Below are 13483 nucleotides of genomic sequence, written 5' to 3'. Positions count from 1 at the left end.
TGGAAGATTTAGCGATGGCGTGCTGACTAGAAGGAAAAAACAACACTTACCTTGGAGCTTGTTCATTTTCTCTCCTATCATCGGATATCTTCTCATCATCTACGTAGCTCTGAGGTTGGCCAAAGCCTGTTGCCATGAGCTTTGCTAAACGCAACAGTGCTGTGGCTCAGAGGTATTACACCGGCACATAGCATAGGAGAACTCCATAACCCAAGTGTCAAGGGAAGAAGAAAGGGGAACTGTTACAATTAATTACGTTCACTAAATTGATAATTGTAGGCTTCTTGTCACACACTACTGCCTACAGCAAAACAGCACAGATGTTGACAACTGTGATTTCTGCATACAAGCAACCACTCGAGGCTGAGCACTCTCTCCTGTCTCTTTGCCATGTCTAGAAAGACCCAGAAGAGCTCAGTGTTCTCTTGCTGTTAGTTTACATCCTCCAAGCACTTCCAAAGGCACGCTGCTCTGTAGAAAAAGCTGAGCTGCCCAGAAAGTTTGTGCAGGAAGAAGGCAGCAGTGTCAGTGCACGTCATCCTGGGGGATCTGAAAGCATTTGTGAAGAGAACAGGGAAAGAAGAGGGAAGAGAGCAAAACCAACAGGCACTAGCACTGCTGCCCACAGGGGGCGGGGCTTGAGGCAGGGCCTGTGCAAGAGGGGGGCCTGGCACAGTTAGGGCCAGCTCAGGGCCCAGAGCAGAGGGGGAGCAGGCAGAGGCAGGGCCTTGGGGCCCAGGATGGAGGAGGACCAGGCACAGCTGGGGCCAGCTCAGGGCCCAGAGCAGAGGGGGACCAGGCACAGCTGAGGCCACTGCAGGGCCCAGGTGAGAGGGGAACCCAGCACAGTCGGGGCTGCTTTGGGGCCTGGGCCGGAAGGGGGCCCGGCACAGCCAGGGCCTATCCCCCTTTTTTGCACATATGAAATGCTCCCAGCTGTGTTGCACAGCAGAACATCTTTCAATGGAGATGAAAGCCTGTGAAATGAAAGAATCCTTTCTTATTTCTTTCACATTTGTGTTTGTTGACTGCAGTTCCAACCAGGTGGACTCGCAGTGTCTTGCAAGTGCCACCTGGAAGCAGGTACAGACTGGAGACACAGCACCCTCAATGTCCAGGTGAGTAACAGCAGCCAAGGAGGCCTTTGGGCTCTGCAGGGTCCAAGTGTGGAGCATTACACACAGGAACAGCTGAGTATAAAGACAGTGGCAGAGCTGCAGAGCTTGCCATAGTAGGGAGGCACAGTGGCTGAGCTCATTTCCCACAGTAACACAGGAAATAAGAGCCATGAGGGAAATGCAGATGCCTTCTGCCCCCATCAGAGGGGAGGAATGAGCTGCACTTCCACAGAGACATTCCTCTCACAGCCACTCACACCTCAGGTGTGGAGGGACGAGCTGGGGCTGCTGGTGGCAGCTGTGGAACACTGCCATCTGTGGTGCTCCATCCTACGTTGGAGGTGGGCATGTAGAGCTGAGGACCTTTGTCACTGCACAAATGACTGCAAGCAGAGATGTAGCAGAGGGAACATAAAGCATTTAATAACTTATACAAAGCAATGACTAATAGAAATGACAGTATTTCCAACCAAATATCCCCCATCCTAACAGTCATATCTGATTTCTACAATCCCACCCAAACAATTTCCCAGCCCCCTCCAATTCCTCCTCACTATCCCACCCCTGAATTTCCCTCCCCCAATTCCCACACAGTAATTGCCCACACTAATTACCAGTATGCAGGGCATAGAGAACACCTGTTCCTTGTGTGCAGACACCTGGAAAAAAAAGAAGTGTCAGGGAACTGGAGGTCTGTAGCAGGTTCTGGAGGCTCTGCATAGAACGTAACCCCAGACCACAACCCCATCAGCTGCTGGAGCAGCATCATCCCTGTCATTGGGGGATGTTGCCAGTGGTGGACAGGGACACAGGGAGAAGCCACACCTTGGTGTAGCTCTGATCTGCTCATGTCCAGTCCAATCCTCTATAGCACTTTCCATCTTCTGTCCTTTGTTCTTAACCGTATCCTTCCTTCTCTTCTGCTCTTTTCCTTTCTTTTAGGTGTCTTACCTGTATCTGCTTTTCCCCTCTTCTGTTCTTTTACTGCTCTGGTCAGCATCCAGTGTCTGCACCGCAACTCTAGGTTTTGGGATGGAGAAAGGTACACAGGGCATAGATTTGTACAAGAAAAGCTCTCTTGCTGTGCTCAACAGATGACAAAAAGGAACCCTCAGGACCACAAAGGCAGCTTGTTTCTCCAAAGGCCACAGCGTAAGCTCGTGTAACTGGGAAGGACTCTGTTATACATCTCCTAGAAGTGCCTTTGAATGAATAATTTTCTGGTCTTGTTTCTAATTGTTGCTCAGAGGAAATGAAGTTTTTATCCTTGAATCTTCGGAGGAGAGAGCTCTCAGCTCCTCGAGCAGCGCAGGCCGAGATCTGCCCGGAGAAGGAGAGCCGAGACGGGCCCCTGCTGCTGCTCCTGCTGCTGCTGCTGCTCCTGCTCCCGCAGGGGCAGCCTGCAGGCAGCGGGTCCAGCAGCCGGCACCCAGGTGGCTGCAGCCAGGGGACCCCGGCCTCCCAAGCGCCGAAGGAGAAACCGCAGCCGACGCCGAGCTCGAGCCTCTCACAGCCGGCCAATGCGTGCTGCAGCAGCTTGGGGAATGAACCAGCCTCTGGACCCGTCCCTGCTGCCACCAAACAGCGGCTGGAGCCCTGGAGACATTTCTACTTCCTTGTCGTTCACCGCTTCATCTTACATGGGAGACAGCTTGCCACGCAACCCAGCGCTGCAGGAACTTCCCTGGCGCCCAAGAGAGCAAGAGCAGCATGCTCCTGAGGCCGGCCTGCTTTTCCACTCCTTATCGCTCACAGTGAACATACAGCATGAAGTAACGGTGATGCCAGAGGAGTGGGAGCCTTGGGAGGACCCGCAGCGCCCACCTTTCACCAGCTCTGTCTGGGTAGAGGAAGGCTGCTGGCTGCGCACCGATGGAGATGACAGTGATGAAGATGACAAGTGAGCGCCCTGCAGTGGGGTCATGTCGGCACCCGCATAGTGGCCCGAGGTGGTAGTGGATAGACCAATAGTTATAAGGACAGGTTGTTTCAATAATAAATCGTTTCAGTTTGGTCACTTCAGTTTGGTCATTCACTCCTTTCCTTGAGGGCGAGATCTCAGATGCGATTTTAATTTTGCCAGTGAAAACGTGCAAGGCTTTGGCTTGGTTGAACGAGGTGTACTCCCACAGGGAACTCATCCCGATACTTCCATCACCCGCCCCTCATCCCGCCCTGCTCGGCCCTGGCTCTGCCCAGCTCCCCAGGCCGTGGCTGCGCGGAGGGCGGTGTGAGCGGGGAGCGCGTCCCATGCCGAGCCGACAGCCTCCCCATAGCCGTGCCGCCATGCTGCCCAACACTGGATAAGGCGACCTGGGCTTTCCTCCTTCCTTCGGCAGGGCCGTGAGCTCCGAGCCACAGGAGCTGCCGGGGCAGAGCTGGGGCCGGGGCCGGGGCCGGGGCCGGGCAGAGGGACAGACGCGTGCTCCGCAGCCCCTTGAGGGCGATGGGACGCGGGGTGGAGGCCGCGGCCGGGCACGGTGGCCCCGGAGCGGCTGGGTCGGACCCGGAGTCCCGCTCGGTGCTGTTTGCTCACGGGCCGAGCTGTGTGCACGTCCGGAGGGCAAAGTGCGGCTGTGGGTGTGCTGCGGAATCTGAATTGAGTGACTGCTGCGGCGTTATTTCTGCGCTGCTAATGAACGGGGACATACGTTGACCTTATTCGTTCCCATGTGTTGCAAGCAGTAGTCATGAGATCCTGTACGAGTGCAGAAAGCGCCCACGGTGCAGCCTGTGGGCTGCCCTGGTTGCGGCCGTGCCTGCTGCAAAAGGAGCCCACTTGCATGATTCTAACTCCCTGAACCTGTCTAGTTAACATTTCTCTTACCCCTTAGGCTGTTCAACCATCCAGACTATTATGTATTTACTTGGATACAAAAGTATTTTGAGAGATGGTAATGAAAGCTTTGCTAATGTGAATGGTGTCAGCTGTTATCACTTTGGCCTCAAATCCTTTCATTCTATCACAGAAGTCAATCAGGTTCACCAGGCTTGATTTTACCTACTGAGATTGATGATGCATTGGAACATGCTGCCCAGGGAAGTGGTGAAGTCACCATCCCTGGTGATGTTCAGGAAGGGTTTAGATGTGGCACTGAAGGACATGGTTTAGTGGCCATAGTGGGGATGGGTTGAAGGTTGGACTATATTGTCTTTTCCAACCTTCCAAGTTCTAAGATTACCTCTCATCTATGGCTAGTTTCTCATGTCCTGGTAAACCATGTTCCTAAGCAAGGCACTACCAGTGTCTGCTCTCACTGAATCACCCATGCCACTCAGCAACGCTATTTCCTTGTTCATGCTCTTTCTACCCACATTATAGCAGATAAACAAGTTGCCACTGGCTTCCCTTGCAAGTCTCAGCTGCAGGTGAACTTTGGTTCTCCTCACACTGTGCTGATATGCTCATGCAATTTTCCCAGTTCCTTTTTATCTCACTGGTGCTTCCACTCTGTGTGACACCTTTGTACACAGGGGCTCAGTCACAAGTCGTTTGCACAGCTGTGTCAGCCTGCTGGTTGGTTGGACAGACTTGTGGGGATTTATTGGGTTAAATGCAGTTACTTGCAAACTGAGTTTTACTGTGAAAGCCTTAAGGAAAATCATGGTCATTTTTGAAAATCTGATTTTTGGCTCTTGTCTTTGGCACCCTGCATTGGGATTGTGATCCTGGACTTTGCCTTTACAGCGTGTTGAGCTACTGGTCCTCTGTGTTCAGAGGGCCAAAAGAATTAAATTACAGAGAGCTGCACTGAGTATCAAAACGTTAGAATTGGTTGGTTTTGTTGTTTTTAGAGGTCACTCCTTTTCTGCTTTTGGAGAATGCAGCAGTTCTGTTGTGGGCAGCCTTGGATTATTGTACAAAAAGTCTTCAGTGGTGGTGAAAGGCTTTTCTGTAGCTTTATCCATTTATTCTGTATTTTGGGTCTGATTTCCTTGTAAAATGTTGAAGGCAGTTGCCTCTTGCTAAGACTGCAGTGATTGTTTTTGTCCCCAAAGACTGCAAGATGTCACTGAGTTCCAGATTTTGCTTTGTTCCCCCTCTTGTTTCCCCTCTACCTCCTTCACATCTTCAGGAAACTAGCAGGCTGCACGCTCTTCATCACTGGTGCGAGTCGGGGAATTGGCAAAGCCATTGCTCTGAAGGCTGCCAGGGATGGTGCAAACATTGTGATTGCTGCCAAGACAGCAGAGCCCCATCCTAAACTATCTGGGACTATCTACACAGCTGCAGAAGAGAGTAAGTTGTAATCAGGGTGGGCTTCAGACTGTGGGCTGTGTGTGTGTGTCATTGCTTAGTTCTTGCGTATGAGTGGGAAACTGCTCTGACTCTCCTAGCTCCCATTCAGCTTTAAAAGAATGAGCCCAAGTGCTTCTCCTGCCTCCCAGGAATTCTGTGAGGTATTGAAGTTTGATGTTAATGAATACACATGTGCATAAAGGTAAAAATGTTATGTTAATTAAAATGTGTGGTGAGCCATGTACATTCTCAGTGTTAGGATTTTGTTGTGGCATCCCTATTCATTATGCAGTATGTGAAAGTGTCAGAGTTTGAAAGGTGTAATTTTTAATGCATTCACTGAATGAGAAAATCTCAGTAGTCAGTTTGTGCAGTCTGAGAGACAAATTCTAAGTGTGCTTTTTTCTAATCACGCAGTTGAAGCAGCTGGAGGAAAGGCATTGCCATGCATCGTTAATGTGAGGCAAGAAGAGCAAATTATCAGCGTCGTGGAGAAAGCTGTGAAGACATTTGGAGGTATGCTGAGGGGCAGGGGAGTCTACCAAGCAGATTATTCAATGAAGAAGAAGAGGAAAGAACAGCCTAACCTGCTTTACTCCTGTTTTTTCTTATTTCACTGCTAATGTGAGGTGACTTACTTTAAAACCAGGGATTGATATTTTGGTGAACAATGCAAGCGCCATCTCTTTGACCAGCACTTTGGAAACAGAAACCAAGAAGGTCAATCTTATGATGGATGTCAACGTACGAGGAACCTACCTCACGTAAGTGCTGAGGCAAAGCCATTTTGACAAAATGTTTAATGCTGTCTCAGTTTGTCTGAGATCTTGGTGCAGAGAGTAATAATAACTAAACGCATATATACTGTATTATTTTTCAAATGTGGTTTTAAAAATGAGATAAATATGTGAGCAGAAGGTAAGAAATATGGGACTAGATGATTCTCTACACTGGTAATCTGGCTTGTTAGCACATCATGGTTTACTCCCTTTCCAGAACTATTACAAGGAGACTATTGCTTCCGAACATCTGGAATATCTGCTTTAGTAGAAGTTGCTGCACAGCTTGGAGGATGCAGCCCAGCTGTTAGACATGAATGCTATTCCTGAGATAAGTGAGATAGGACAGGTTTTTTTTCTGTTCTTTTCATCAGTTAAATACTTGATTACAAGGGAAGGGTTTCAGCTCACCATTGGACCTTTGTGAAAGTGAAACTACTGCTCTGCTGTAGTGGTAAATGTTCTGTAAAATAAGAGATGACTGTCTTGCTTGATTCCTCTCTTCCAGGTCTAAAGCGTGCCTTCCCCACTTACGGAAAAGTAAGAACCCCCATATCCTGAACCTCAGCCCACCTCTGAATATGAAACCCACGTGGTTCAAAAATCACTGTGGTAAGTAGCATCCATTGCCTTTGCTGTTATGTGTTGAGAAATGTGTGAGTAACTAATGACGTGTGCAGGAGCGCCAGCCAAGAATTCCAGATATTGTGTTTTTAGTGCTCACAAGAGACTGACAGGAATGGTTCCTCAGAGTGTTTTGCACTGAAAGAAAAGGTGAAAGAAAATTGTTTTCTGATAAAACACAGTACAAATCTCATGCCCCTAGCGTGGCCTTTATATTTCCAAGAAGGTTCTGCAGGTAAGAGATAAGAGTTTTTCATAGGATTTCTTAATACTACACCATGTTTTCTATTCCCAATAGAGATAGGAAGGCAAAATCTTTTTTTCTCTATGCTTCCACATTTGATTTGATAGCGATAAAGCTCATTGCTGTCTTTTTAAATAGAAATTATCTTTGAGGAGTGAAGGAGGCCCCAATTGCGTCTTTGGGCTAGAACATATGTTGCTCATCTTAAACCTGTGGATTATCTTTTAAACTTCAACACTTGGAACATGGTTAAACTCCTCTTGCAAGTCCATGTTCCTTCTCTGCAACATCCTCTTCTCAGAGTATACAAAAAGGATTTACAACGTGCTTTTTTCCTTTTTTTTTTCCCTCCCCAATTCAATACTCATGTAAAAGGGTCAGTTTGTATCTGAAGGGGGTGGTAGGAGCTGGGAGAGTTTCTGTACTCTAGGAAGATGATGCTTTGACCCCAGAAAGTTGATTTTTCCGTGACTTACATCCTTCAAAAGTAAAATTCTATGTGTAGACTAAATATGTATCCTACTAAATATGGGATTTTTGTGTGCTTTTTGTAGCCTACACAATTTCTAAATATGGCATGTCCATGTGTGTCTTGGGAATGGAAGAAGAATTTAAAGGAGAAGTTGCTGTCAATGTTTTATGGCCTAAAACAGGTGATTATTTTGAATTGTTGTGTTTTGTCCTATACAGGTGGTCTTATTTAGGACTGATTCAGAACACCGAGCACTTCTGTGTATTTTTTTGTGATCAAAGATGTTGTGTGGGTATTGGCTTTCTTTCCTAGTTCTCACTGTTGCCTTCCTATTTTCACTTAAACTTGCCTTCAGCCTGAGCACATTCTGCTTTTTCTCCTGTCTTGTCACTGCTCCTTTCAACATGACTCAAACTTTGGTTTGCACACCATCCCTGAGTAGTATTGGACATTTATGTTAATATTTAGAATCCCCAGCTATTTAGATTGCCAGGAAATAGATGAAGCTGACAAGATATGTACCTCTGTAGATGTAAAAAAAAAAAAAGTTTGGGCTGAGTGGGAAATCAATTGCTTTTTCACACAACCATCCAACCCTTCTTGCAAGTCACAGCACACTGAAGGGCCGCATAGCAGAAAAATAACTTGGTGTGCCCATCTTATACTAGCTCCAGTTTATTGTCCATGGGTCAGTGAGGACCAGGGCTGCTGTTGAAGGTTTGGTAGCTGCTGAACAAAGAGACCAGTGTCTTGAAAGCATTAGAAGCAGTAAGTGAGTTTTCAAAATTTGTATGTATCAGTGTTTCCTTGATGAAAACTGTTCATGTTCTGAAGTATAAAAGTTTGTAATGTTCAGTCTAGGAAGAAAAATGTTGTTTTGAAAGGTTTATCTGCCAAAACAAAAGTTAACTACTTTAGAGAGTGAGAGAGGTGACTTCTGTAGTATCTACATTACAATTACAAAGTTTTTAATTTAAAGAACATCATATATATGTGATCAGCTTCAATGCTGGAGATTGACACTGTGCTAGTATGGTTCTATTGGTTCATCCAGCTCCTTGAAACAAGAAAATATGCTGATAGTGAGATGTTACGAGCTCTCGATTTTACTAAAAGTGAAAGAGGTAGCCTGCCAAAAGGATGTAAGAGTGTGAATGAGTAGTAGAGGTACTGCAGGGTCAAAGTGGAAGATGCTGTATGTATGAATTAATGGAAAACCAGCAGCACTTTGTATGAAATAGATGGAAGGATGTGCAGATTGCAGGACAGTAGATGGTTTTTCATATCAGTCTTTGCCCATAGTTTTGCTATATTTAGAACAATAATAATTGGCTGTAATGTGAAAGTAGAGGAGCATAAGCCAGGAAAAGTTTGAGTTTGTGCTATTGGGTTTCTCATCTTTAACTTAGAGTCACTTTGTTATCTCACAAGTTATTGTGGGTCTAAAATTGAGATTTTCAGTATGGTAATGGCTGCAGAAAATGTTAATTGCTGATGCACATTCACTTTGAGAAAGATAGTTGTCCTGTTAGTTTTTCATGTCCTGAATAAAGCCAGAGGAAGTCTTTGTGTGGAAAGTATTGATAGAAGCATTGAATAATATGAATATTACAAGTTCTTCCCTTTATTCCTCTTTTGGTTCCTTTAATACTTTTCAAGTAAGGGAATCTTTACACTTTGAGGATTGTTTGCTGGTTGACCATTCTTCGCTGGTTGATGGTATTTCACAGTTTAGTCTTCTCATGATTACTTTCATGTGAGAGGAGAATAAAGTTTATGCATTTGCCAAAGAGATGAGTATGTGATGTCATTAGTGTTAAACTTGTAATTTCCTGTCCTCTGAATTTTCCAGCCATACATACAGCTGCTATGGATATGCTGGGAGGATCCGGAATAGAGAAGCAGTGCAGAAAAACTGACATAATTGCAGATGCTGCATATTGCATTTTAACAAAGCCGAAAACTTTCACTGGAAACTTCATTATTGATGAAGTTTTACTGAGAGAAGAAGGCGTTAAGGATTTTGATGTCTATGCAATTGCACCAGGTAAAAGAGATCTTTAAAATGAGAAGCTTGCGAAGGAAGGAAGGCCATATGGGGAATATGGATATATTCCTTTGACTCAGTCAAAAGATGCTTTGCCTCACGTTTGAGAATGTGGATTCTGGGAAAGCACATAATAGTCCACTGAGGCTCTAATAATCAATGCCTATATAAATATATATATATATATATATATATATATATATATATATATCTATATATATCTATATATATCTATATTTTAAACCCATTAGCAAAAAGAAAATAGACCTGCACCACAAGCGCATGTATTACTATTTACCAAATAGTGAGATAGTGTTTCTTCATCTTCAGATGTTTCTGACTGAATTTGTAAGAGGCTTCTGGGTCTGATTTTAAATGTACCAGAACCTAAACATGTCACCTCGTCTTCTTTCAACCTGTAGTTCATTTACTGGTAAATTGAGGTGCTGTTGCCTTCAGAATGGATTCCTGTTTGTGCTGTTCACCCTTACTTGGGCTTACTGTTATTGTTCAACTCCCCTTTAGGTCACCCCCTGATGCCTGACTTCTTCTTGGATGCTGAAACTGACATGACAGCCACATAATCAGAAGGCCGTGGAAGGGCAACCTCTGCATGTACATGTCGATTATTTGTGATGATAATGAATGCCTCCTCTATTTCAAGTTACTTTTGGACTACATTCAAGCTATGTGGCAAAATCTATTGTATTTGGGCTGTTTGATTTATGGAAGTGACTTTAGTGTCTGCAACTTTCACAGTTCATAATCAGCACCTTGTTTTGAACAACCTTTTTGCTTTTTACCACCAGAGTTAAGTGGCATGAAGATTATGAGTAAATATTGCTGTAAAAAAATCACAAGCAATCAGCATATTTTGCAGGAGTGTTACATCTTTCTTGCAGTGTGAGAACTTGAGAAGCTTCTATTCCTACATGAAGTTCTCACAGTCGTACATGATGTGAATGTCTACAAGATGAAATAGAGAAGTTGTTTTTTTACAAAAGCATCAGGTTCACTTTTTCAGAATAGTGATGTTTCTATTGGAGGGCAAATAGGAATACTGGATATGTTTTATAGGAGTGCCAAAACAAATATAGGAAAGAAAGAGGCTAAGTTTGAAAAGAGCCCAGTTCCCTTGAAAATACTATTTGTGAGTGCGCACTTAGACTTTTCTGCCAGGAACTGATACTGCCAACTGCCCAGATCTCCAACACAGTAGCAATTCACTGAGTAGAATAATTATTTCCTGATACACTGACCTTCTGCATGGCTTTTAGGGGCTGCTAAGCATTACATGCCTTATAAATTGCAAATGCTCTTTCTTAATGTTAAATGAGCACATTCACTGCAGTGTACAAAGTTGCTGATTAAAGTAGTGAATTGATTCACACCTTAGAAGCTTTTGCAGAAGAACTGCTGAAAACATATATATTCTTAGAAAGATAAGTGAGATAGAGTGTTCCAGCATTTTACAGAGAATCCATCTATTTCTTTTAGGTGCTTCACGGGTATCAGGTGGAGCCAAGCTTAATAAAGAATCAGCTTCAGCGGGGCCTGTTGCAGAAACATTCAGAGTTATTCAGGGAGAACTCAATAAAGAAACAGTGAAATCCACGCAGGGCGTCTTTCAGTTTGAATTGTCAGGTAAGACCATCACTTGTAAAATTCTCAAATGCTCACTTTTCTAGCAAGAGTCAGTCTGTATTTTCACATGTAAATACTTGTCTTTTATAACTGGTCTAGGAACAGGGACATCTTTGGGTGTGCTCTGTAAGATGCTGCCTTTCAGAGCCAACTTCAGCACATGTGGGATTTACCCTGCTGCTGTTGTCACAGGGAGATGCTTTCTGCATCAGCAGCATGTGCTGCTCTTTTGGGGACTGTGGTGTGTTTTCCTGGTGTTTCATTTCTGCTGTGTCACCCTGCTGGCCGTGCTGCACAGGGTCAGCATGGTAGTTCTGTTCCAAACCCCTGCTGCCTCCAGCTCCACCAGCAGCCACTGCCTTGTCCCCTGACACTGTGGCATTGTGGGGCATCTGCTGGGGCTGACCTTGTCTGCACAGAGAGCGCGGGGCAGCTTCTGGCACAGCACCTCCAGCACGTCTAGCACGAAGATGGGAGAGAAAAGCAGGCGGGGGTAGCAAAGGGCAGGGCACATCAGTCCTTGTGGTGCTGCCACAGGTTCTCCCTGTTCCACTCAGGTGATGAAGGAGGCACTTGGTACCTTGACCTGAAAACCAGCAGTGGGAGTGCTGGGTTTGGGAAGCCTCCTGCAGCAGCTGATGTTGTGATGAGCATGTCGAGTGGCGACTTTGTGAAGATGTTCACTGGTGAGTAACAAACGGGTTTGGCAGAACTGAGGCAGCTACTGGTGGCAGGAAACATCTTGCTGATGGATGAGCTGACAGGCTCACCTCTCTTTGTGGTCTTGGAATTGGATGAGCTGTAGCTGGAAGTGCATGGCCTTTAAATTCCCTTCCAACGTAAGTCACTCTGTGAGTCCATGATTTTATAATAAAAATATCTACTGCTTTGTTCAGTAGCTATTGAACTTTTCAGAGTGTAGCTTCAGAAAGCATCCAGTCAATCTGTTGAACCTCTTTTCTGATGCTTTTACAGTAGAACTTGGTAGCAAAGTAACTACTATATGATATCGCAATCTCCAGTTCCTTTCCTTTTCCTGATGATTCTGTGTCTTCTTTTTAGGTAAACTAAAGCCAACCATGGCCTTCATGTCAGGAAAATTAAGGATTAAAGGTAGCATTGAAGCTAGAGAAGATGCTGACACAGTTTAATGCTAAACTGTGAGGGAGAAGCTGTACCAGCAGAACATCCAGCCTTTCTTTTATAATAGCAGTGCTACATTTTCAAACGATAATCTACTTTTTTCTCTTTTTTTGTGTGTATAACAACTGTGGATAAAATGCTGATCTGTTAGAGAAGATCTAATTTAGTTTTATTAAGACTGAAAGGTGTTTGTGATTAAACAATTCCTTCTTGAGAATACTTCTATTATGTAACTGGTGTTTTCCTTTCTTACACTCCTTTGGAGCAATGCAACACACCTGAAGTGGGTTTTCTTTTACATATTTGCTTGCATGCGTGCATGTCCCATAAGAAGTCTGGGAGGAGCAAATATCACCTTGCAGATCTTCACACAAACACACCCCCAGCCCAGACTGCCACAAACAAGGTAATCCCTCCCACAGCACCTGCGTGCAGCACCAGAAGGTTTAAACTACAACATGTTTACAGGCACATCACCTTCCCTCTTTAGCATGGAAAGAATGGAAACTCATGAGAAAAAGCACAAATGCTCTCTAAGTGGACAAGAGCACAGATCCTCCTCCTGGTTCAAGAGCACGTGCAAAGCCAGAGGTAGCAACCTCACAGTGTTGCCAACAGAACTGCTCAAAATGTAGGGCATTTTACTCCTAAGTATGTAGAGAATATTTCAAGACTTAGAATTTATTTTCTAACTCGTTCAATGGTCAAATAGTTTATAGTCTTCAAAGCCTGTGCTCAAACAAAATTATTTGTGCTGTAAAGGTTCCATCCCTGTTGAATTCTGGTAATAATACAGAGAATGTTGAATTCACTTATGCACTCTGCAGTCCCAGCGCCATGAAAAACATGAAGGAACTTTCCTTTTGAGGTGACAGCTTGCCTGTGGCTGTGTGGTTGTTCCCACACTTGGCTACATTATGCAATACTGTATGTGTAATGCTGGTTGCAGCAGTGCAATCAGGAAGTATGCCTTAGGATTGCCAGGGCTGTTACATCTGGAAGGAGATGTAAGCAGATGTGGCTTGTTCTCATCTAGATAACATGAAGAGTATTGAGGGGATAGTGCAAGAAAAAGAATCTTTCAAAAGCAGTCAAACAAGTGCTTTGCTGCATGACCTGAAAGGGTGATGGTACCAGATTGTCTTGGTGTGAGCACATGGTAAGATTTATGG

The 13483-nt window shown here is 44.8% G+C and overlaps 1 pseudogene across 1 annotated transcript; it reads left to right on the top strand.

Moving 5' to 3' along the window:
• Window positions 1-3368: 3368 nt before the first annotated feature.
• On the top strand, window positions 3369-12836 carry LOC146760323 (hydroxysteroid dehydrogenase-like protein 2; annotated as a pseudogene). Its single transcript, XR_014947652.1, has 11 exons — window positions 3369-3396; window positions 5143-5358; window positions 5776-5874; window positions 6008-6122; window positions 6646-6749; window positions 7560-7658; window positions 9330-9524; window positions 10050-10081; window positions 10976-11168; window positions 11726-11854; window positions 12231-12836. The product of XR_014947652.1 is annotated as a hydroxysteroid dehydrogenase-like protein 2 (transcript).
• Window positions 12837-13483: the final 647 nt, after the last annotated feature.

The sequence above is a fragment of the Coturnix japonica genome, chromosome 6 (genome assembly GCF_054131305.1).
Source record: "Coturnix japonica strain WE chromosome 6, WE-NBRP24, whole genome shotgun sequence".
In the NCBI taxonomy this organism is placed as follows: Eukaryota; Metazoa; Chordata; class Aves; order Galliformes; family Phasianidae; genus Coturnix; species Coturnix japonica.
The sequence above is the reverse complement of the archived record's forward strand: the minus strand, read 5'-3'. Positions and strand labels throughout refer to the sequence as shown.